The sequence below is a fragment of the Tasmannia lanceolata genome, unplaced genomic scaffold (genome assembly GCF_043159265.1).
Source record: "Tasmannia lanceolata isolate RefF3 unplaced genomic scaffold, GAP_Taslan_0.1 ptg000012l, whole genome shotgun sequence".
In the NCBI taxonomy this organism is placed as follows: domain Eukaryota; kingdom Viridiplantae; phylum Streptophyta; class Magnoliopsida; order Canellales; family Winteraceae; genus Tasmannia; species Tasmannia lanceolata.
Genome location: NW_027518689.1, coordinates 25,525,369 through 25,548,306, shown reverse-complemented (window position 1 = coordinate 25,548,306; position 22,938 = coordinate 25,525,369). Strand labels below are relative to the sequence as shown.

General features: G+C 36.4%; 2 non-coding genes and 1 pseudogene across 2 annotated transcripts; 1 reads left to right on the top strand and 2 right to left on the bottom strand.

Annotated features, from left to right (window-relative positions):
- Positions 1 to 1,990: 1,990 nt before the first annotated feature.
- LOC143889033 (small nucleolar RNA R71) lies at positions 1,991 to 2,097 on the bottom strand. Its single transcript, XR_013254658.1, has one exon. It is a non-coding gene; the product is annotated as a small nucleolar RNA R71 (small nucleolar RNA).
- Positions 2,098 to 11,235: 9,138 nt separating this feature from the next.
- Positions 11,236 to 11,342, bottom strand: LOC143889031 (small nucleolar RNA R71). The gene has a single exon (XR_013254656.1). It is a non-coding gene; the product is annotated as a small nucleolar RNA R71 (small nucleolar RNA).
- A 778-nt stretch (positions 11,343 to 12,120) lies between these two features.
- Positions 12,121 to 21,565, top strand: LOC143888668 (uncharacterized; annotated as a pseudogene).
- The last annotated feature ends 1,373 nt before the right edge of the window (positions 21,566 to 22,938 follow it).

Sequence of the window (22,938 nt, the reverse complement as noted above, 5' to 3'; positions counted from 1 at the left end):
ACTTTTCATTATTTTACTACCATTTATAAAGTTGCTTTACAAAATAATTATAAGGTTTTAGACAAACCTTTGGAAAAAAAAAGAAAAAGGAAAGCAACCTATGTGTTTTTTTAGAAGAGATATAGAAAGCCCATTCAAGCCTTAATCTTGTCCTTTCATTTGTTTCCTAAGATTAGCTCTTTAATCTCCACCTTACATCTTTTTCAATCACTTAATTTAGCAACCCTTCTCACCCAAAATCTATATATCAATCTCTCTTGAACTCTCTCCCATTTTCTTGAATTTTTAGTCTCGTCTCGTCTCGTCGCGTCTTCAGCAGTTTTTTTTATTTTTTTCTAAAACTTCAACGGACCATAACTTCTTCGTTTTAGCTCCGATTCGAGCGTGGTCAGATCCGTTGGACTTGTATCGACGAGAGGAATCCTATCTAGGCTTGAAGGAGGACAATGATTCAACCATTTAAGGAGAAAAAGAATAAGTTTTTCTTATTTTGCTCTTTATTTTAAATTACAATTTGATGTATTTTTGCTTTCAATTTCAATTAAAATAGAGTTCTTTTTTGTTTTCTTTTTCCTTCTCAAGTTCTTAATGGCAATTCTCTTCTTTCTACTTTTTATTTTTATTTTTTTGACTTTCTTCATGAGTAACTAAATCATATATACTTAGGGTTTAGATGAAACCATGGGGAAGGAGAAAGGTTTTTAATTAAATTTAATGGTATGGAATTAATGGTTTATAATTGTTGCATACCAATCATTCATGCCATTTGATTTCCCCTTTCGTATGAGTGATTGTTATGAACATTATAAATATTTTTATAGCCTTTAAAATTGGAGTGTCTTTGATAAATTACTCATGAGCAATGACATCCATTGATCTTATTTTTCATAGACTAATTATCAAATATACAATTCAATACACAAAAATTATTTTAATTAATTAATCTAATCCAAGCCCATGGTGGATTCTAACCCTAAGTACTCTTTTATATTGAATTAAGGTTTTTACAATATTCCAAATTACTTTTGTAATTTTTCAATTTATTTAAGCCCTTAGAATTTAATTTTCTAATTAAATTAGATAAGTAGTCAATAGAGATCATTAAAATTTGGTACACTTTGCCTAAATTGGGATTTTAAATAAAAAAGATCTTAGTTGAATTTGATTCTTAGATTGAATAGAATATACGCTTATATAGTGTTGGCTCCGAGGTCAAGTCCACGGAAATCCTGAGTCAATTCCAGGCAACATTATATCATAGTTAGTATTCTAATCGGTACACGAATAGGATTGACAACTAGATTTCTCTTCACTGAGTTCGACCCTTATTTACACGATCCGTGCACTTGCGGTTATTTAATATCTCTAACAAGTTTTTGGCACCGTTGCCGGGAAGAGAGTTGCATTAGAATCTTAATTATTCGAAGTGTTAGATTAGTAGTTATTTTTAGTTTAGTTATATTTTTGGTTTCTTGCCTATCCATCTTTCTTACTTGGTTTTCTTGTGTCTATAACCGTAGGTTGGGTGAGGAACTCGGCCAATCGACTAGAAAGAGCAAACCGGTTAGAGTCGGCGGAAGACATCGAACCAAATCCAAATCAAGTAGTCATGGCGGAAGAACAAGAGCCGCCCAAGAGTTTGCGCGATCGCTTCTATCCGGCTCGAACCACGCAACCTTCTTGCATTAGATTGCCGATTGCACAAGGCACTAATTTTGAGCTAAAATCGTAATTTATCTCTTTGCTTCCTCATTTTCATGGCCTCCCTTCGGATGATGCTTATTTATTTTTGCGTGAGTTTGAAGATGTGTGTACTTTGATTAAGTTGCAACAACTTACCGATGATGCGGTAAAGTTGCGGTTTATTACGTTTTCACTCAAGGATGGAGCCAAAAAGTGGCTCTATGGATTACCAACGAACTCCATCACCACTTGGGAGGAGTTCGCCGTCGCTTTCCTAAAAAAGTTTTTTCCATTACATAAAACTAATAAGCTTAGAAATGATATTTTACAATTCAAACAAAAGCCATTAGAGTCATTTTCTAAGTTTATGGAGACGTTCAAAGACCTACTCCAAGAGTGTCCTCACCATGGAATTGATTTGTGGCACTTATGCCAAATTGTTTATGAGGGCATAGATTACCAAACAAAGCAACTTCTTGAGTCCATGTGTCCTAACGGTTTTACATCTTTCACAGATGAGGTCGCGGCATGGAACTTCTTACTTGATTTGGCGGAAAAAATAAGAGAGTGGGAATCCACTCAAGACGGTGAGAGAGCCACTTCAAGCAAGGGATTTCTCACAGAGGGTGCCGTGGCTAAAGAGGCCAATCTTGATAGCCTAATCAAAAGGCTAGAAGCAATAGTTGTCAAAGGACCCTCACAAGTCAATCAAATTGCACACAGTGTTCACATGTGTAATTGGTGTCAAGCCACGGACCATGTCATGGAAGAGTGTCCAACTCTTGTTAAATTTGGTAATTCTAATGAGAATGTGAGTGCTCTTTATGCTAATAATCCTTATTCTAGCACTTATAATCCGGGATGGAGAAATCATCCCAACTTTTCATGGAGTCAAAGTGGGCCATCTAATTTCCAAGGCCAAGGCCAATTCGACCAACGTAGGCCCGCCTTCCCTCCCACTTTTGTTCGGCCATCACCTTCCCCTCCTACTTTTCAAAACCCCATGATTAATAATGTTTCAAATAAGCAACCGCTGGGATTTCAAAAACAAGGAGAGTCAGCACGCATAGCTTCCTTAGAAAAAAGCATAGAACTTCTCACTAGCACTTTCATGACAAGCCAACACAACATGGAGAAGCAAATCTCCCAACTTGCCATGGCGTTGCATGAGAGGGAAAAGGGAAAGATGCCAAGTCAACCCGTTCCTAATCCAAGGAACGTGAATATGAATGTGAATCAACAGGTACAGCCAAATCAGTTGAATGCCATTCAACCAATTTTGCCACTGCAAGAGCCCTCCAACGAATGTAATGCCGTATATGCTTTATGGAGTGGTAGAGATTACCACAAGGAGGATGTCAGATCCGAACCCTCTAAAGATCATCAAGAGATAGCCAAAGAGGTAAGTAAAGACTCCCCTCTCACAAGTTCAACTGCGGAACCCGAACAGGTAAGTGAAGAGCAGGCAATTTCTCCACCTGAAAAGGAGTATGTGCCTAAAGCTCATTTTCCAATGAGACTTGCTAATAATAAGAAGATGGATGCCGTGGATAAAATTTTAAATGTGTTTAAACAAGTGCAAATTAACATTCCTTTATTAGATGCGATTTCTCAGGTTCCTACTTATGCCAAAGTGTTGAAAGATTTGTGCCCACAAAAACGCACAACTAATGTGCTCAAATATAAGTTCCATCTTGTCTCAACAAATGGTGGCTAAGTATAAGGATCCAGGATGTCCTACTATTTCTTGCATTATTGGTAACACAAATATTGAACATGCTCTTTTGGATTTGGGTGCAAGTGTAAATCTCTTGCCTTTTCTATATTTAAGCACCTAGGATTAGGAGACCTCAAACCAACCACCATCACTCTTAAATTGGCGGATAGATCAATTAAAACACCCAAAGGGATGGTTGATGATGCGTTAGTTAAAGTAGGTGATTTTTTATTTTCCGTAGATTTTGTTGTGTTAGATACCGAGGGGGTGCATGGTCTGCTAGGTATCATATCTTCTTAGGCTTTATACTTATCTTGGATGTATTCATATGGTTTCATCATTTCCAATGATAAGTATCATGTTCTAGAGTCTTAAAACTCTCTAGAACTCTCCTTCATAGGATATTGCTTGAGCTATTTATCTCATTGCTTATGAAGTGTGTCTCTTATCATGAGTTTTAAAGAACATCTTTCATCATGATAAGATCAAATGGCTATACATTTATACACATATCTACAGCCATTGTGTATTGTCATGCCTTGCCTCATAGGTTTTATCCAAGGCCATTGACAATCTCTTGGGAGAGAGAATTGATTCTTTGAGCTTGTCATGTTCCATCATCTCTTCCAAGATTTTAGCTTTGGAGAACTCAAATTGATTGATTTAAAATTATCAGTCATTCACAGCTTGTCTTTGGTACTTGTCTCCTTCTATCATGCTAGATGTAATAAGATGGTCATGACTAAAGGCTGGCATGTGCACTTCATGTTCATCCTCTCAAGGATGACTTTTTGATGAAGGAGAAGATTTAAAACAAATACCCAATCTCTCAATCCAGAAAGATTTGTCAAAAGATGCTCCCTTACATGGAAAAAAGGGTCAAGCATTTATCTAAGCTCTTCTAAACATTCATCAGTAGAAGAGTTTCAGATAGAAGAAAAGAAGTTTAGTTGTACTTCTTTCGAGAGATTTTCAAATACCACTTTTTTCATTTCAAGATGTATTAAATTGAAATGTCGTATCAAGCTTCCTTTATTTGATCATGTATATTGAGCTTTATGGTTGCCATGGATATGTACCTCATTGAGTTCATTCGCGTATCCATGTGTTTATTAGACCATCTGCCTTAAACTCATATCCTTTGTCTAATAATCATCCATTCATATTCAAAGTGTGATTGTTTTATGAATGGAGCAATCCTAATGGTTAAAGGTGATTAATTAAATCATGGGTTCTATATGCCCTGAACTATTACATTTAGATTAGATGCACATAGTCAGGGGAAGCTTTCACTTGCAAATATATATTCCTCTAAGGGCAAGCAACTGGAACTCAAAAGTTATTTTATAGTTTTGAGCATGTTCATGCTCAAGAAGAGACTTGTCTGCCCTATGACAAGAAAACCCCCATTCGAAGCAATTTATGAACCTAAATGGTTATGTCATCAATCCGAGGATATTCTCGCTCAGGTAGATACTTATCTGCTTCAAAAGTTGCAAAATAAGCCCAAGTATTCAAATCACTAACCAGTTTAACCATTTTCTGTCATGCCCTAATACATAGGTTTCACCTACGGCTAATGACAAATAAATAGGGGGAGAGCTAAATAATTATATACTCATGTTTATATAGATCATTGTGATGTGCTCACATGGTTTATTGCCCCCATACTTGTGCTTACCATGCAGATCTTTAGATCAAATTAAAAAAAAGGGCTTATCATGCACTTTACTTTATTTTCTATTTTGATAAGCATCATATGAGCTTGAATGTCATATCATATACAATATATATAGCTTATATAAGCTATCATTCATCTTGGCACCCCACTTGCACTTTCACTTGCATATCCCTACCTTTTTGCTGTTGCCAAAAGGGGGAGAATTTTGAAAATTGATTAGGTAGTCCAATTGTATATGCACCATATGATTTACATTATCATTTTACGCTTGTGTATATAGTGAGGGGGAGCATGGCTTAATTGTTTATAATATTTAATGCTTATTCATCTATTTGTTTAATATCTTCTGCCTCTCTAATCAATTTTGTTTGCCATCATAAAAAATGGGGAGAACGTAAGCCCAAGGGTTCCCATGGGTTAATCATTCACCTTACCTTCTTGTTTTGATGCTAGCAAACCAAATTGATTAGCATTTATGGACAAATGTGTCGCTTTGAGGTGTTGTGTTGTACACAGAAATTTCATTTCATAATCGCCATTACCCAACTCTTCACAACACATGGCTTGTGGATCAAGAAGCAAAGGAACCAAGAGCTTGCACCTACAGTGAAGAAATTCTCATTTGAAGATGTTCAAATCAAGAAGCTCATCATGAAGATTCCACAAGTTCCTAGCAAGTGTCAAGAAGGAGCTTGGAGTTGAACATGCCATGGTGACACCTCATGCACCTCACAACATGATTTGAAGATTGGAGGAAGTCACAAAAGCCAAGACAAGTTGAAGATGTTCACCTCAAGCTAAAGAAGTCCATGGAAGTGCAAAGGAGCCTACACATTCCAAGAAGTCTCAATGGTATTCATTTTTAGAATGTATTTAGAGTCCTCTTGATTTTATGTTTAAATGCACTTTCAAAAGGTTTTGAAATGGTTTTCATACTTAACTTTTCACATCTTTGAAAATCATACACACACCCAAAAATGTGTTTGAAAACCTAGGACTTAAGCCCAAAGACCATGGCCCAAAAGCACCTGAACTTTTAAAGTACAAATGAAATTTTATACAGGGTCGGTCGACGTGGAGGTTAAAAATAGATAGGGTGTGCCCAAAAAATCAGCTCCATAGGATCTGATTTTTGATGGGCCCTATCATAGATAGGATGTGCCCAAAAAATCAGCTGCATAGGATCATCCTAGCCTTTCGATTTGTGGAGGTTAAAAATGGACAGTGGAGGTCAAAAACACAGTGACCCCACGTTGTTTTGATGGTCCAAAGCATTCCTTTGATGGGCCCTGACATAGATAGGATGTGCCTAAAAAATCATCTCCATAGGATCATCCTAACCCTTCGATTTATGGAGGTTAAAATGGACGCGTATAAACTCCAAAAATCTATCCATTTTTAACCTCCACAAATCAAAGGTTTAGGATGATCCTATGTAGCTGATTTTTTGGGCACACTCGATCTATGCGAGGGCCTATCAAATGAATGTTTTGGATTATCCAAATAATGTGGGCACACTATATTTTTTCGTCGGCGGACTAGAGAAGCTTCTCTAGTCGGCCGACTAGAAAAACTTTACTCTATATAACTATTCGATCTAGGCTTACGAGTTGACACAGATTGCTGACGAAATAGTAGCAAACATTAGAGAACACTCATCTCTAAGATCTTAAAATTCATCAGATGTACTTTTGGAGTTCCTGGTTGGCTTTCGGTTGTTTTTACTCTTATATCCTTTAGTAAAAAAAAAAAAAAGTTGGGTAGACCCAGAACCGAACTGAACCAACCTGATCAAGATCGGTTCTTGTTCGGTTCAGTTCAATGGTTCCATGGTTCGGTTCTAGTTCCCAATGTTGGGAGCCGATAGGGATTGGTTGGTTTTGGGGATACCCTAGAACCGAACCAACCCGAACTATGTCCACCCCTAATCATAATGCATACAAGATTGAGCTCCCTCCAAATATCGACACTCATTCAACTTTCAATGTTCAAGACTTGAGAACATATCATGAAGAGTTTGATGAGAACTCGTGGGTGAGTACTTTCTCATCCGAAGATGATGATACAGTGCCAACATGGCAGCCAGGTCATGCGTAGGTGGCTTGGGTGGAGTTCCGAATTGTATTCCTGCTATAATGTTGCTACCCATTTTTTAACCTTATTTTTTGAATTCTATATGATAGAATTTGGAAAAGTGGTAAACTAAGAAGTTGTAGATATTTTTAGACATTTCCAACAAGTATTTGTGCTCGAAAATTGGATAAGTGGTTAAAAAGTTATGGTAGTTTTAGTGGACTATGTCTGTGGGCTCCCAAGCTAATCAAATTTTGTCAGTTCGCTATGTAAGTCCCTAAGCTAGCTTGTGGAGGAGCTTGAACGAATTTTCTCTTGTTGTCTTTTATTTAAAGGGCTAGAAACCATCTTTAGATGGATTTTGGATTTTGATTAACTTATGTAATTGATGGAATATCAATTGGATTGAGCATTGCTCCCATCTTCTTCTTCTTTTCTAATTTATGTTCTTCAGTTCTTATTTCTCTTCTTCTTCCCTCTTAAGCATCCGCATTAAAAGCCATAAGAGATACCATTAGAGAAAATGTCGCATGGTGCATCAATAAGTAAAGTTATTTTGTTTTATTTGTGCATGATGACCCTTTTATTGACATGATTATTGATGAGCACATTTATGTGTGAATATTAGTTGTTAAGAATCCTTATTTTCTACTTATAACAGTGCTACCGAAGGTATTTTCCCTTGTTTTTTTATGTTTCAGGTTATTTTCAAAAAAATCCATGGAAAATGTGCTAAGGAGATGGAATTACAAGGAAAATCCAAGCTTGGAAAGTTCTTTGGTGAATTGATCAAGTGTGAAATGCAATCAATGGCTGAGATCAAGTGAAGATACGATCTCATTCGAAGATCAAATGGGTGATCCAATTTACCGGATTTGTAGAGTGCAAGCTTTGGATCGAAATCGGTATCAACACAATCTCATCTCATATGAAATTTCACCGGATCTACGGACTACGAAGGAGATACATGGCTGATTTGGATGATCACACCATTGGACGGTCAAGATTACGTTTTGGAAAGTCAATGGGCAGCTATTTATTATGAAGCAAGTCGAATGGATGGTATAGACCATTCCTTGGAGATCAACGCATAGAAGAAGCAAAAAAAGTTGTTTTGTGTGCATTACATTGGAAGGGTAGATTAAGCATTTGCGAAACTATATGGCAAACTTGCAATTATTGGGAAAAGTGGGGACGAAAAGGTAGTTTCACAAACCAAAGAAGAGGAAAAATGGAAATTCAATCCCACGTATCTATTTGTCTCTCTCGCACTTTCTCTTCCATCCAAAGTTGGTTTTTCCATATTAACTCAAAACTCTCTCCCCTTTATACCCTTTTATCCCACGGCTCCGTATTTCTTTCCTATTCTCACAACTCATCTCATCCCTTGAAAACATTACACAACTTTCACTCACTCTCATCTCTCCCTATATTATAGCCCACGATCCTTTTTTCTCTCATTTTTCCTTTATTTTCTTTCTCTCCCCTAGCCGACTCTCTTTCTTTATACTCCCCTCTCGTTTCTTATTTTATCTCCCCATTATCAACCGACCCAATCAAATGGATGGTTTGGATGAGCCCAAATAACTCCAACCGACCCTACTCTCTCTCATCCCTTACTGTTTAGCCGCCCATATCACTCCCTATTTCGGTAGATTTTTTTTTAATAGCAATTCCCTTATTTTGTTGGCACCATTAAGTGGAAAAGAAAATAGCTGAATTTCATCCCGTTGAATGGATGGTCCGGATTGTTTGATGGAGTTGATTCTCGGATGCCACTTATGCATTATACCATGTGTGTCTCATGTATGGTGTGGCCCTCTCATGCTTATTCACTTCCGGCCAACTATGGGAGAGATTCACTACTGTTTTGTTTTAGAAATACTCTATTCTTTCAATTCGGTTCAAGAAAGTGGGACCCTTGGAGTTTTGCATGCAAATTAAAAAAAGGTAATTTGTTACTGGAATCAATTTGAAAGCAAAAATCTGCCACTTTTGTTGAGTCTTCAATTAAGAAAGGATATGTGAAAAAGAAGATGCTAGCAAGATGATATTGGGAAAGAAGGATATTTTGGGAAACAAAATATGGTAATTGAATGAGTTCTATTCAACGTTTTGGGTTACTTCAACTTTTTGGGTTACTCTCTCTTACACTATTTAGAAAGTCATAGTCTCCTTTGTAAATACGTATGATATAAGTGGGGCCCACAAAAATTCGTCAAGTAATCCACCGACTTGGGGGAAGAATCCAATTGAAAAGGGGTCATTTAATCAATTTAAAAAAGAGAATCGTGCAACCCTCTTGGGATTTGGCCCATCTTAAAAAAAAGAAAAGAAAGAGAAGTGAGTATTTTTTTCTTTCCCATGGCTACCATCAACCAATTCCAAGAACTCAAATTCACAAGAAAGCTCAGTCATCATGAATCATCCAAGGAGAATTGGAGAGGAGTTTTGAAGAGGAGGGTCGAAAATTTCTTTTCTTTCTTTTGGAATATGCTTGTACTTGGACAATTCAATTAAAGGGGAAGCACTCTTATTCTTTTGAATTATTGTTTATTTTTATTTCTTTTAGTTTAGATTATTGATCATGGTAATCTTTTATTATTTGTGTTTTGAATCAATGATGAGTAGCTAAATTTTTAATCTTAGGGTTTAGATGAAGCCTTAAGGGTAGATTAAATTTGTTAGTTTGTGTGATCTAACGGTCTAGATTCAATTTTGTGAATATAATTTTCATATACAAGGGGTTGTAAATTCGAATTATAGATCATATATGCCATTGATTTTGTCTTGTATATGTGATCGTTGATGAGAACTTATAGAGACTTGTATAGATATTGAAAATTGTTTGTGTACTTGATCGATTACTCATGGGAAATGTCATCCATTGATTGGATTCTTCATTGATCGGATTGATCATCTGTACAAGTCAATCTAATTCAAGATTGTGATAGAAGCGAATCTATATATAGAAACTAATAATTTTTGTCTAACCTATGGTGGATTCTAACCCTAAGACTTTTTATTTGAATTTTAGGCAACATTCCAATAGTTTTACAACTTTGCACCTATATAGTTCTTTAAGTTTTTCATTAAATTAAATAATTATTCTGTTAGATTAGTGACTAAATTAGTGGTTAAAATTCTCAATCAAATCAGTCATTTAATTTATTATATATATAAAAAAAATTTAGTAGTTAAATTGCTTGAATAGGTTTCCCTTAGATTAGAGAAGTTGTTTCTGTTAATTGAAAAATTGTTAGACTACTAAATTGGCTTTAATGTAATCATTTAGATTAGATAATCAGTAGATAATTAGTAGTAATATTTTGATAATTGTTCACTTTGCCTAATTTAAGAGGTTTAATAGCTCTTCCTTGAGTTCGACCCGTAGCTACGATTGACCCGTGCGCTTGCGGTATAATTTTGTGCAAACAAGTTTTTGGCGCTGCTGCCAGGGAAGAGTTTTTATTAAATTCTTAACTATTCGAAGTGTTTTAATTTTAGTAATTTTTTTTCTAGTTTATATTAGATTTAATTATTGCATATTTTTAGTTGCTTGTTTGTTTGCCTTGGTGATTTTGATCTTTGCATGAGTACTGGTTGGGTACGAAACTCTGTGAACCGATTAGAAAGATCAATTAAATCAGAATTAGATACAGACACAGAAACAAAAGTCGAGATTCAACCTATACCTATAGACATTGCAGATGAGGTAGCACCCAAAAGCCTTAGGGATAGATTTTATCCAGCCCGAACAGCACAACCCTCATGTATACGTTTGCCTGCTGCACAGGGAAACAAATTTGAACTTAAATCCCAATTCATCACCATGTTACCTCATTTTCATGAGCTACCTTCTGAGGATGCCTATCCATTTCTTCAGGAGTTTGAGGAAGTGTGTGTCCTCATTAAAATGCAGCAACTCTCTGATGATGCGGTAAAGCTTAGATTTATCACTTTTTCACTCAAGGAGGGAGCTAAGAAATGGCTCTATGGTCTCCCTACCAATTCCATCACCACATGGGAGCAATTTACTATTGCCTTCCTTAAAAAGTTTTTTCCTATGCATAAAACTAATAAACTGAGGAATGATATTCTTCAGTTTAAGCAAAAACCAATTGAGTCTTTTTTCAAGTTTATAGAGAGGTTTAAGGACCTCCTCCAAGAATGCCCTCATCACGGACTTGACACTTGGCATTTGTGCCAAATTATTTATGAGGGTATTGATTATCAAACCAAGCAATTATTAGAGTCTATGTGCCCAACAGGATTTACATCATACACAGATGAAAATGCTGCTTCGAATTTTCTGCTTGATTTGGCTAAAAAGACTCGTGAGTGGGAATCAACTCAAGAAAGTGAAAGAGCCACTGGTAAGGAATTTTTTATTGAGGGTACTGTAGCTAAAGAGGCTCACCTAGATAGTCTTATCAAAAGACTAGAAGCCATAGTGGTCAAAGGACCTTCACAGGTCAATCAGGTTAGTCAAACAGCCCCTATGTGTAGTTGGTGTCAAGATCACACCCATATTGTGGAAGAGTGCCCCAACCTTTCTCAGCCTAGCAGTGGTACTGAGAACGTAAGTGCTATGTTTCAAAATAATCCATTTAGTAACACTTACAACCCGGGTTGGAGGAATCATCCTAATTTCTCGTGGAGTCAACCCAATTACCAAGCTGCACAACCTAGTTTCCAAAATCAGGGCCAGTTTGGCCCACCAAGGCCAAATCTGCCACCAAATCTTATTAGGCCATCTACTAACCCCCTACCCAATCCAAATTAGTTCCAAAATCAAATCCAAATTCACTTTTCAAATCAGATCCAAACCCCTCAGGTTTCCCAAAACAGGCTGATTCGGCTAGGATCAGTTCCTTAGAAAAGAGCGTAGAACTTCTCATGAGTACTTTCATGACTAGTCAACACAATATGGAGAAGCAAATCTCCCAACTTGCTAATGCCTTACATGAGAGGTAAAGAGGAAAAATGCCTTCCCAACCCTAGGAATGTCAATCCAAACCAACAGGGTCAACCGAGTCAGTTGAATGCAATTCAACAGAACCCACAACAAGAGCCCTCTAACCAGTGTAATGTCGTCTATGCTTTATGTAGTGGCCGAGATTATAAGAAGGAGGAGGTCAGATCCGAACCATCTAAGGACTCCAAAGATTCATCTGTAGAGGTTAGAGATCAGCCCCCTGTCACCGGATCACTTGAGGAGCCTGACAGTGTCGCAGTGGAGCAATCTGCTCCACAACTTGAGAGAGACTTTATACCTAAAGCTCATTTTCCTAAGAGGCTTCAAAATAATAAAAAGGTTGCTGCCATGGACAAGATTTTAGATGTTTTTAAGCAAGTGCAAGTGAATATCCCATTATTAGATGCTATTTCCCAAGTCCCTGCTTATGCCAAGGTACTTAAGGACTTGTGCACTCAAAAGCGCACAACGAACGTACCTAAGAAGGCTTTCTTGGCTGCCAATGTTAGTTCCATCTTATCTCAGCAAATGGTGGCCAAGTATAAGGACCCGGGATGTCCCACAATAGCTTGCACCATTGGCAACACAAGAATTGACCATGCCCTGCTTGATTTGGTGGCAAGTGTCAATCTTTTGCCATACACTGTCTACCAGCAATTAGGACTAGGAGAACTCAAACCAACCACTGTCACTCTTCAGTTGGCAGATAGATCAGTCAAAACTCCTAAAGGGATGGTGGAGGATGTCTTAGTTAAGGTGGGTGAATTTCTGTTTCCTGTGGACCTCATAGTTTTAGATACCAAACCTGTTGCGCCTGTTAAAGATCAAATCCTAATCATTTTAGGTAGGCCATTCCTTGCTACTAGTAATGCATTACTAAATTGTAGAAATGGCCTCATTAAACTCTCATTTGGTAACACATCAGTAGATTTCAATATTTTTAGATTAGGAAAGCATCCTAGTTTGCATGAAGAAGTTAATTTATTGCATTCATTCCCAGATGAGATAGAAATTGAGTTTGATTTTGATTTTGCTGCAGGTTTTCAAGAATGCTTAGAGGAGTTGGGAGATACGGGAGAGGACTTCTTCTCTGAAGCTTTCAGCCTACAACACATAATGGAGCCCGTGGGACCCCTTTCTAAATCCCTTCTCAAGCCATCCATAGAGGAGCCCCCACAACTAGATTTGAAGCCTTTGCCTTCAAATCTCAGGTATGCTTTCTTAGGCAATAATGATACTCTTCCTGTTATTATTTCTTCTGATTTTACTTCTAGAAGACGAGTTACTTAATTTGTTAAAGGAAAATAAGGAAGCCATAGCTTGGACCATGGCTGACATCAAAGGAATTAGCCCTTCGATTTGCCAACATCATATACATTTGATGGAGGGTTCCAAACCTTCAAGGAAATCCCAAAGAAGGGCTAATCCTGTGATGAAGGAAGCCATTCAAAAAGAAATTTTAAAGTGTCTTGATAATGGGATTATCTATCCCATCTCAGATAGTCAGTGGTCAGTCCAGTCCAAGTAGTGCCTAAGAAGTCGGGAGTCACTGTGATACAATCTGCCACCAATGAGCTTTTACCTACTCGTATTCAAACGGGGTGGCGAGTTTGTATTGACTACCGAAAGCTTAATGCCACCACTTGGAAGGACCATTTTCCTTTGCCTTTTATTGATCAGATGTTAGAGAGACTATCAGGACATGATTACTATTGTTTCTTAGATGGATATTCTGGTTATAATCAAATCCCTATAGCTCATGAGGACCAAGAAAAGACTACTTTTACATGCCCTTTTGGAACTTTTGCTTACAGACGCATGCCCTTTGGGTTATGCAATGCACCTGCCACGTTCCAAAGGTGTATGATGAGCATATTCTCGGACATGGTAGAGACATTTCTCGAGGTCTTCATGGATGATTTTTCCATTCATGGCTCCACCTATGTCGAGTGCCTTCACCATTTAAAGTTGGTATTGGAAAGAAGTAGAGAAAATAACTTAGTTCTTAATTGGGAGAAATGCCACTTTATGGTGAAGGAGGGCATAGTCTTAGGCCATGTAATTTCAAAAGAGGGTTTAAAGGTAGATAAAGCTAAGGTGGACCTTATTTCCCATCTACCATCACCCAAAAATATGAAGGACATCCGATCATTTTTTGGCCATGCTGGCTTTTATATGAGATTCATAAAAGACTTTAGTAAAATAGCTAGGCCTCTAACTAACTTGTTTGCAAAGGATGAAAATTTTGATTTTTCCAATGAGTGCTTAGAGTCTTTTGAGCATTTAAAGAAGGAGCTAACCACGGCTCTTATCATTCAAGCACCCATATGGACTGAGCCATTTGAAATCATGTGTGATGCTTCTGACTTTGCCATTGGGGCTGTTTTGGGTCAAAGAATTAATAAGTTATCCCATGTTATTCATTATGCTAGTAAGACCCTCAATGATGCACAACTCAACTATACTACCACTGAAAAAGAATTCTTAGTAGTTGTGTTTGCTCTTGAGAAGTTTAGGTCCTATTGATTGGCTCACATGTGATTGTTTATACAGATCATTCCACCATCAAATATCTTGTGGCTAAGAAAGATGCCAAAGCTCGCCTCATTAGGTGGGTTTTGCTTCTTCAAGAATTTGACCTAGAGATTAGGGACAAGAAAGGTACATAAAATTTGGTTACAGACCACTTGTCCTGTCTCCCCAATGCAAATGACGATGAATGTCCCATTAATGAGAGTTTTCCAGATGAGCAATTATTGGTCATCTCTAGTGAGCCTTGGTATGCAGATATAGTAAATTACTTGGTCACGGGTGCGACCCCAGATCATTGGTCCACCCAAGACAAGTATAAGTTTCACTCACAGGTCAAATATTTTTTCTGGAACACCCTTACCTGTTCAAGACATGTTTGGATCAGATTGTCCGACGTTGTGTTCCAGATCATGAGCACCATTCTATTTTATCTTTTTGCCATGATCAGGCGTGTGGGGGACACTTCGGTCCAAAGAAAACTGCAGCCAAAGTCCTTCAATGTGGTTTCTATTGGCCGACCTTGTTTAGGGATTCATTTGAGTATTGTAAGGCTTGCAAAGCCTGTCAGTCTTTAGGTCGTGTCACCAAGAGGAATATGATGCCCCTCAACCCCATTTAGAGATTTTTGATGTGTGGGGCATAGACTTCATGGGTCCGTTTCCCAACTCTTTTGGGATTTTGTTCATCTAATTGGCCGTGGATTACGTTTCAAAATGGATTGAGGCCATAGCTTGTAAAACCAATGACCACAAGGTTGTGGTCAAATTTCTCAAAGAAAACATTTTTTCCCGCTTTGGTACACCACATGCTATCATTAGTGATCGGGGTAAGAACTTTTGCAATAGACCTTTTGGAGGCCCTTATGAAGAAATATGGGATCACCCATAACTTAGCTACCCCTTTATCACCCCCAAACTAGTGGCCAAGTGGAAGTGTCCAATAGGTAAATTAAGCAAATTTTAGAGAAGACTGTCAACCCAAATCGCAAGGATTGGTCCCTTAGGCTAGTGGATGCCTTATGGGCCCATAGAACCGCATTCAAGACTGATCTTGGTCAGTCTCCTTATCGCCTTGTGTATGGGAAGGCATGTCATCTTTCTGTTGAGTTAGAACACAAAGCCTTTTGGGCAATTAGAAATTGAATTTTGATTTACCTATTGCTGGAACCCATAGAGGACTCCAACTAGCTGAGTTGGAGGAATTACGTAATGATGCCTATGAGAATGCAAGAATCTATAAGGCAAAGACTAAGGCTTTTCATGATAAGCAGATTCTTAGAAAATCCTTCACAGTAGGTGATAAAGTTCTCTTGTACAATTCTAGAATGCATATTTTTCCAAGTAAGTTGAGATCCCGTTGGGATGGTCCGTATATTGTGCATAATGTGTTCTCACATGGTGCTATTGAGATCTTGAATCCAAGTACTGGTGAGACTTTCAAGGTGAATGGACAACGTTTGAAGCCTTTTATGAAATTACCATCTAAATCTTTAGAAGAGGTCATGTATCTCCATGAGCCTCTTTACCATATGCCTTCTTAATTGTATAAGGTACGCCCCTCTCTTTTCATTGTCCTTGCCTTTATTTATTGTTTTTGCATGCATTGAGGACACTGCATGATTTAAGTATGGGGGGTGTTAACTTATTTGTAAAATTCTTTCTATGGTTTAAAGTAGGATTATTGCTTTTTCCCTTGTTTTTGATATTTTTGCAAAGGAAAGAAAGACTTAGATACCCTCTTTTGTTTATAAAAGAATTTTTTTTAAATTATTCCGTTTTAAGGAAGGAAACTAGACTATATTTTAATTTGGGAATCTAAAATAAAAAAGAACACTTTTTACCTATAAGTCGATCCAATATGTAATCTTGTTTACTTAAGTCTTGGTTAGGAGACGAGATTAGACTTTGAATTTTTTCATGGTTAGGAAAAACGTGGAATGAAATGGTGGAAAGAAAAAGAAAAAAAGAAAGAAAAGAATCGTTGATCCAATCTTGATTTGTAGGCTTTTTGGCTCGAGTAAGTAAGCCCGAGGGGTGTTTACACCTAATTCCTTAAAGCCAACTGGCTTGAGAGTAATTGGCCTAAAGCTCATTTCAAGGGTCATCTAGAAAGCTTAAGGGGTCGAGACATTGCACGGATCAAAGTTATTTGAACTCTACTTCATCACTTTCTAAAGTCTCATGAAAAATAATATAGAGAAATATCCAACAATAATTCCAACGTTGCTTAGTAACCTGGGTGTTTGGTGCACCTCCTGCATGTCATTCACGCCAACGACAGTAGAGGAATAAATGAGTTCAAGCCTTGAAAAAAAATATATATTTGGGAATGTGGAAAGAAAGGATGGAATCATGTGACTGTCCATATTTTTATCAAATTTCCGCACTAAGGTCTTTTGTAGACTAGACTGCATACTTGGATCTATCCTATAGGGATAAAAGTGTGAAAAACATTGAAATGGTTTCTTGATTAAGATATATGATAGTTTCACAACTTGAAATGGGACAGTAAAATTTAAGTATGGGGGTACTCTTGGTGGATTTCATTCTTGAGTAAAATGTCTAAGGCATTGGAATTGTTATATTCTATTTTATTCCGTAGTTAGACTCTGCATTTAAGTTAGAAAAAAAATGAATTTTGTGTGTATATTTACTACAAACACTCACGAGACACAACTTGTCCACTAGGATAACCTAAGGGTTTAAAGGCTTGTTGCACGTGCTAAGTACAATCGTGATTCCTACGAAAGTGAGTTAGGATTTCTTTTGTTTCGTTTTTATTTTTGTTCGTTTTTGTTACTTTACTTGCGGACAAGCAAAGCTTAAGTATGGGGGAATTTGATGAGCACATTTATGTGTGAATATTAGTTATTAAGAATGCTTATTTTTATACTTAGAACAGTGCTACCTAAGGTATTTTCCCTTGTTTTTTTTATGTTTCAGGTTATTTTCGGAAAAATCAATGGAAAATGTGCTAAGGAGATGGAATTACAAGGAAAATCCAAGCTTGGAAAGTTCCTTGGTGAATTGATCAAGTGTAAAATGCAATCAATCGCTGAGATCAAGTGAAGATACGATCTCATTCGAAGATCAAACAGGTGATCCAATTTACCAGATTTGTAGAGTGCAAGCTTTGGATCGAAATTAGTATCAACACACTCTCATCTCATATGAAATTTCACCGGATCTACGGACTACGAAGGAGATACATGGCTGATTGGATGAACACACCATTGGACGGTCAAGATTACGTTTTGGAAAGTCAATGGGCAGCTATTTATTATGAAGCAAGCCGAATGGATGGTATAGACCATTCCTTGGAGATCAACGCATTGAAGAAGCAAATAAAGTTGTTTTGTGTGCATTACATTGGAAGGGTAGATTAAGCATTTGCGAAACTATATGGCAAACTTGCAATTAATTGGAAAAGTGGGGACGAAAAGGTAGTTTCACAAACCAAAGAAGAGGAAAAATAGGAAATTCAATCCCACGTATCTATTTCTCTCTCTCACACACTTTCTCTTCCATCCAAAGTTGGTTTTTGCATATTAACTCAAAACTCTCTCCCCTTTATACCCTGTCATCCCACGGCTCCCTATTTCTTTCCTATTCTCACAACTCATCTCATCCCTTGAAAACATTACACAACTTTCACTCAGTCTCATCTCTCCCTATATTATAGCCCACGATCCTTTTTTCTCTCCTTTTCCCTTTATTTTCTCTCTCTCCCCTAGCCGACTCTCTCTCTTTATACTCCCCTCTCATTTCTTATTTTATCTCTCCATTATCAACCGACCCAATCAAATGGATGGTTTGGATGAACCCAAATAACTCCAACCGACCCTACTCTCTCTCATCCCCTATTGTTTAGCCGCCCATATCACTCCCTATTTCGGTAGATTTTTTTTTAATAGCAATTTCCCTATTTTGTTGGCACCATTAAGTGGAAAAGAAAATAGCCGAATTTCAGCCCGTTGAATGGATGGTTCGGATTGTTCGATGGAGTTGATTCTCGGATGCCACTTATGCATTATACCATGTGTGTCTCATGTATGGTGTGGCCCTCTCATGCTTATTCACTTCCGGCCAACTATGGGAGAGATTCACTACTGTTTTGTTTTAGAAATACTCTATTCTTTCAATTCGGTTCAAGAAAGTGGGACCCATTGAGTTTTGCATGCAAATTAAAAAAAAAGGAATTTGTTACTTGAATCAATTCGAAAGCAAAAATCTGCCACTTTTGTTGAGTCTTCAATTAAGAAAGGATATGGGAAAAAGAAGATGCTAGCAAGATGATATTAGGAAAGAAGGATATTTTGGGAAACAAAATATGGTAATTGAAGGAGTTCTATTCAACATTTTGGGTTACTTCAACTTTTTGGGTTACTCTCTCTTACACTATTTAGAAAGTCATAGTCTCCTTTGTAAATACGTGTGATATAAGTGGGGCCCACAAAAATTCGTCAAGTAATCAACCGACTTGGGGGAAGAATCCAATTGAAAAGGGGTCATCTAATCAATTAAAAAACAGAATCGTGCAACCCTCTTGGGATTTGGCTCATCTTAAAAAAAAGAAAAGAAAGAGAAGTGAGTACTTTTTTTCTCTCCCTTGGCTACCATCAACCAATTCCAAGAACTCAAATTCACAAGAAAGCTCAGTCATCATGAATCATCCAAGGAGAATTGGAGAGGAGCTTTGAAGAGGAGGGTCGAAAATTTCTTTTCTTTCTTTTGGAATATGCTTGTACTTGGACAATTCAATTAAAGGGGAAGCACTCTTATTCTTTTGAATTATTGCTTATTGTTTATTTCTTTTAGTTTAGATTATTGATCATGGTAATCTTTTATTATTTGTGTTTTGAATCAATGATGAGTAGCTAAATTTTTAATCTTATGGTTTAGATGAAGCCTTAAGGGTAGATTAAATTTATTAGTTTGTGTAAACTAACGGTCTAGATTCAATTTTCTGAATATAATTTTAATATACAAGGGGTTGTAAATTCGAATTATATATCATATATGCCATTGATTTTCTCTTGTATATGTGATCGTTGATGAGAATTTATAGTCTTGTATAGATATTGAAAATTGTTTGTGTACTTGATCGATTACTCATGGGAAATCTCATCCATTGATTGGATTCTTCATTGATTGGATTGATCATCTATACAAGTCAATCTAATTCATGATTGTGATTGAAGCGAATCTATATATACAAACTAATAATTTTTATCTAACCTATGGTTGATTCTAACCCTAAGACTTTTTATTTGAACTTTAGGCAACATTCTAATTGTTTTACAACTTTGCACCTAGATAGTTCTTTAAGTTTTTTATTAAATTAAATAATTATTGTGTTAGATTAGTGACTAAATTAGTGGTTAAAATTCTCAATCAAATCAGTCCTTTAATTTATTTTATATATAAAAAAAATAGTAGTTAAATTGCTTGAATATGTTTTCCTTAGATTAGAGAAGTTGTTTCTGTTAATTGGAAAATTGTTAGACTAGTAAATTGGCTTTAATGTAATCATCTAGATTAGATAATCAGTAGATAATTAGTAGTAATATTTGGATAATTGTTCACTTTGCTTAATTTAAGAGGTTTAATAGCTCTTCCCTGAGTTCGACCCGTGGCTACGATTGACCCGTGCGCTTGCGGTATAATTTTGTGCAAACAATTATGGACTTATGTATTTGATTTTTATTTGCATGTTTAATCAGTTGCGAGTAAATGTTTCATACTTGTCTCTTACTTTATTTACGGAAATTGTCTACGTAACAACCATAATGATTGTTGTAATAGAACGAGTTTACGTAATAGTACATTTGATAAATGAAATATTTGTCTTGGTAAATTGAGTTTATAAATGAAATATTTGTTCATGAATGAAATGAGGTCTCTCTCTCTCTCTCTCTTGGTCAAATATCCTAGAACCAAAGAGACAATTACTCTCTTCTAAATGCTCCAAAAGGCAAATTTTTAACTTTTCCAATATAAATTTTATTTTAAGTAATTATGTTTTAAATTTTTCCTTGCTCAGTCTTTTATAGGAGAAGATTGACTCTGCCATGGTTTTAATCATACTTGAAATATTCAAGTAAAATAATATCTGGGACAGGTATCAAGCCAATGAAAGCAAAGGAATCCAAGTGCTACGATGAAGCTCATGAGGAGAAACTTTTGGAAAACTTCCTTCGGGACGTCGAAGACTACTTCAACTATTTTAATGTCGGTAAAGAAAAATGGGAGATGAATATTGCCGCACGGTACTACATTTGGTGAATGAAGTATTTGTTTTGGGAAATTGAGTTTATGAATGAAATATTTGTTCACAAATGAAATGAGGTTCTTCTCTCTCACGATCAAATATCCTAGAATGAAAGAGACAATTACTCCCTTCCAAATGCTCCAAAAGGTAATTTTTTACTTGAAAAATTAGGTGAAAGGGATAGAAGCTTCCCTTCTTGTAATGCTCATTGGCACTCACTACTCTCATATGAATGATTAGTGGAAGTTCTAGAACAATGCATAGTTCCTAAAGCATGACTTTGCACAATAGAAAATCTAAACAAGATCTCAAATCTCTATGAAATGAATTTAGGTGGAGATGGTTGGGATGTTGTGCATGAAGTAGTGGTAGAGGCCATTTTCTATTGGCTTAATTGAGGTTTACTAGAGCTTAAAATCTAAGTAGTGTCAAAGCTTTTTTCATTTATTTCTTTTAAGCATTGTGTGTTTACAGTGTTCCAATTTTGTTTCTTGTGGTGCATGAAAGTAAGTACCAGTCATTCCAAAAAAACAATGAGAATGTTATAGACAAAGCTTCTGAAAGTGATGGAACTACTAGAACTGAGGTTGGTAACGATGATTTCTTGTCATATAGCAATTTGATGTATTGACAATCCTAGAACTCGGTCAATTTTAAGTTGTAAAATAGAAATAGAGGAGTTCGATGTCCTCAAATTTCCTTGTCTTGAACCTCATGAGAGGAATCAATAAGAAAACTTGACCCTTTAAGGCAGTATATTGCAACAGAACTTGTAAAATAGCCAAGTTTTCACCTTGTCGTGTTTAGATCTGATTTGCAATTTCGATATCTTTTGGGTCTTATTTGGATAATGAAAAATCATTGTTTTGCATGCAGTTTCCATATCTTGTGGATTTGATTTGCAGAGAATAACTCATGTTCTTATGAACTGGATTGCTGATCTTCACTCATTTCAAGGTTTTGGTATTTGGATTTGTAAACTAAAGCAGTACAATGTATGAAGTTAAAATGGTTTGTCTATACTTAGAATGCATGTTGCATCAATAGCATGATTATTTTGAAAGTGAGGCTATCAATGTTCTCATATAAGGTATTAAGTAACTACAAAAAAGTAGGTATAGACAAATTCACATTTGTAAGGTGTTTGATGATATAAATAAAGTTTACATTCATAAGGCATTTACTACTTTAACTAAGCTTTATAAGGCATTAAATACACACAGAATTATGTGGAAAGCCGTATTCGATGAAAGTTTGTATGTACGACTTAGAGGGAGATCTTCCATATCTTTCAAGTCCACCCTAATATATGGGGTTTGATGGATTTGATCATTGGGTAAAGCCATAGTAAATAAGCTTACATAAATGGATGTCCATTAACAGGTTTACAGGTTCACAATTTATTGTACCCATTTTTGTGATTTTTTATATTTAAATTATTTTTAATAAAAAAGTTACTGGAGTTCATGACCGCTTGTATATCCATTTTTTAAAATTTATTTCACACTTATATTAGTGCCCATAGACGCCTGTATATGAATTTCACATATTCCATGTAATGATCTTTTTCGACAGTCGTGGCCGTAGGTAGAGGCCAAAAGTCCAATGATTCTTTCAAGCCATTTACGGTGGATATAAACGTTAGTAAATATTGACCTTTATTGGTAGATAGATTTATCCACTGATAAATGATTCACTGACAAGGCAGTTGAACGACGTTTATCCGTTAATCATCTTCTACCCACAAATGCATTTGTAAATTCCTTTTTAATTAATGTGTGTGTAGATTTGGAAATCCTTTTGTCAAACTATTTATCAAAATTTCAAAAGACAGGTTTCTAAAGTTCGTCCCGTGATCAAAATCATAACTAACTTTCCTCTTTTGAGGCTGTGTCTTCCTTATCTGGCATCCTTATTAATCTTCTGGGTTACCCTACAATCCAGTATACCCAAATTTGCTTCTTGACTGAGAACCATTATGAGGTTGACTAAAACGAAAGAGTA